We start from the raw sequence: 3,268 nt of genomic DNA, 5'->3' as shown, positions 1-3,268 counted from the left end.
ATAACGGTCCAAATTTTCATTTTTTTGTTCCAAAAATTTGGTTCAAATAGGGGCTTAGTTTGTTTTAGATTTATTACTAGTGAGATATAAATATACATTAAATTCAATGAATTAATATCATAAAAGTAGACGGGCAAAAAAATATATGGCGAAACTAGCGGTTTAAAACCGGACCAAACTGGTAGGTTTATGTTTGAGTTTTTTTCAAACCGTTCAAAATGGTTTGGTTTGGTATGAGTTTTTCTCAAACCGTTCTAAACGGTTTGGTTTGAAAATTTGCCAAAAATCGGTAAAACTGAACTGCTTACACCCCTAGTACTTACCCGGGCAATAGCCACTAAGTCTCGAATGCTTTCCATCTGGCATGATCGACCACCCGGAATAGATTGGGGTACGTCCCGTCAACGAACATCCTCCTTTTTGTTCAGCCGCGAAGGGAGAGACGATCTACTGTAATGGCACTCTCGGCCTCTTGCTTACCACTAGCTCCAGCACGTCAACAGTACAGTTTTCACCTCAGTTACGGCGGTCGTCCTTTCCTCATCCACCTTAAGGATCACCACCTCTTCCGCCTCGGGCAACCCCCACCTCCTCCATCCCCGTTTCCACCCTCTCCTCGACCACCGCTACAGTCTCGACGGGCCACCATTTCTTCACCCCCGTCGCCACACTATCCTCCACCATCGTCCCCATCGCCACTTTTCCATCCATCTCTGCTCCCGTCCCCGACGGGGTCACACGCTCCACTCCATGGACTGAAAAAAGATTCCAATGCATCCTCCGACCACAACTATTGTGACCCCCATCTCTATCCTTCTCTCGATCACTCCTTGGTCACCACCTCCGTCATCCCATTGTCTGCCGGCTATATTACCTCGAAGTGCTACAATCTCATTATGAAGGTCCTATAAATGGCCACACAACACTCTAACATCGTCGAATATATCTTCGACCCTCCCTACCAACTGACGTCCCAGATCGCTGACCTTTTCCACCATCTCTCGACGCAGCATGCCAACCTCCTTCGATATAACTCCTATCAACTCTCGACATAGTACGTCGATCTCCTGTATCATAAATCCAGTCAGGTGAGCATACAGATCATCAAAATAATGACCTTGAGGGGAAGAGATGATGTCCACAGCAGAGGTGATACCCACGGTGGAGATGATGTCCTCGACGGAGATGATGCCCGATCAATCGGATTGCAGTCCTACACAAACAACCTTACAAATTATTAACTTAATCAATAATTGCTAACTCATACATAATAGTAATCAATAATTCACTTACCCAGTCTCGATCGTAGATCAAATCGAACATCTGGTCATTTTAGGTGTACGAAACGACTAATTCACGCACAAGACCCTGGGCCTCCTCCTCCATCGACGGTGTCAAATCAATGATTAGTTCAAGCTGACATATTGACATTTCAAATCATTAACAATCATGTAATGAGATTTTAAACTATGTACAATATAAATTACAAATGTATAATACTCACATAAGGGTCATTGAGGAGAGCTGATAATTGTTTCCTAGTGGGACATCCCTCCGCTCGAGATGCTTGCAAATGGTGCATTCGAGGGCAGCGTGTCTCCCCTCGTCGCACAAAGCGGGTACCCAATAGGAGGACGGTTTCATACGCCCAGATCTGCAACACATAAATTAGTACATACAAATTCAATAGAAAAAATATTTTAATATTGATTTTGTTAATCATTTACCTGCACCATCAAGGCTAATTCATAGTTATTGTACTTACGCACGGGTCCCTTGGGCTACGAGTGCGATCTGGTGAAGACGTGTACGGTGTCCTCGAAACATCTACGCCCCCATGGATAGTGATTGAAGCGATCAGTGTTGTCGGCCATTTTCAGTTGAAGGAGGTCGATCGCAGTCTTCTTGATATGACACTGCACCACACTCTCAAGGATGTAGACCGAACCTAACTTCAGTCTATCTAACATCTTGTCACACTTCCTGATTGCGTCGATCAGCTGAGCTGGAACCACCGCCACCTGTCCGTGGAAGTAAACGTCCTATAGCCTATTTATTCTCCGAGTCTCGTCACTAGCTGTGTCGTATCTCGTAATCTTCAATCCAATGAATAGGTCAAACTCGAACATGGAGAAGCTGGCGACTTTGCCCTTGGGGTAGAAGTGGAGGGCATCACAATCTACTGGACTAAGCAACCGACGTAGAAAAGTACAATGATTTGACCTGAATACTACAAGTCTCTCAACTGGTACAGGGGCCACAAAAAGGACCGATGCAGCATATTTATATGCTGATCATCGAGTAGCTCCAGTACAGTGGTGAAACTGTTAAAGCTACTGTTCCACGTAGCTTTTTCTGATATCCGTCTCAGCTCTACTTCTAGATGATAATCCATCCTGTAAAAATTGAAATAGAATATTAGAACATTGTACAAGAGATAATGGAATGAATAATAATAACCCAAAATTAAGCGAACCGAATCGTAAATACTATATGCAAGATGTAGATTCATTTTAAAATTAAAATTAATAATTATTCAAATTAAATAAAGAATATGAAATTTTAAACCTTTCACCAAAAATTAATAATTAAAATTAGAATTTAAAATTTAAAATTTAAAATTAAAAATTAAAATATAAAATTATTTGAACTAAATAATGAATATGAAATTTTTATCTATTACCAAAAATTAATAATTCGAATTCGAATAAAAAAATTCAAATTAAAATTACTCAAATTAAATAAAGAATATGAAATTTTTACCTATTATCAAAAATTAATAATTAACATTTAAATTAAAATTAAAAGTTAAAATTAGAATAAAAAAATTAAGCGAACCAAATAAAAATTAAAATAAATAATTATTTAAATTAAATATGTAATATGAATTTTTTGCCCTATTTCCAAAAATTAATAATTAAAATTAATATAAAAATTAAAATTAATATAAAAATTAAAATTAATATAAAAATTAAAATTAATATAAAAATTAAAATTAATATAAAAATTAAAATTAATATAAAAATTAAAATTAATATAAAAATTAAAATTAATATAAAAATTAAAATTAATATAAAAATTAAAATTAATATAAAAATTAAAATTAATATAAAAATTAAAATTAATATAAAAATTAAAATTAAAAGTTATTCGAATTAAATAAAGAATATGAAAATTTTATCCTATTGCCAATAATTAAAATTAAAATTAAAATGGAAATAAAAAATTTATTTAAATTTGATAATGAAAAAAATATTGTTTAATTTAA

The sequence above is a fragment of the Olea europaea genome, chromosome 8, assembly GCF_002742605.1.
Source record: "Olea europaea var. sylvestris chromosome 8, O_europaea_v1, whole genome shotgun sequence".
Taxonomy (NCBI): Eukaryota; Viridiplantae; Streptophyta; class Magnoliopsida; order Lamiales; family Oleaceae; genus Olea; species Olea europaea.
This window is presented reverse-complemented; position numbering follows the sequence as displayed.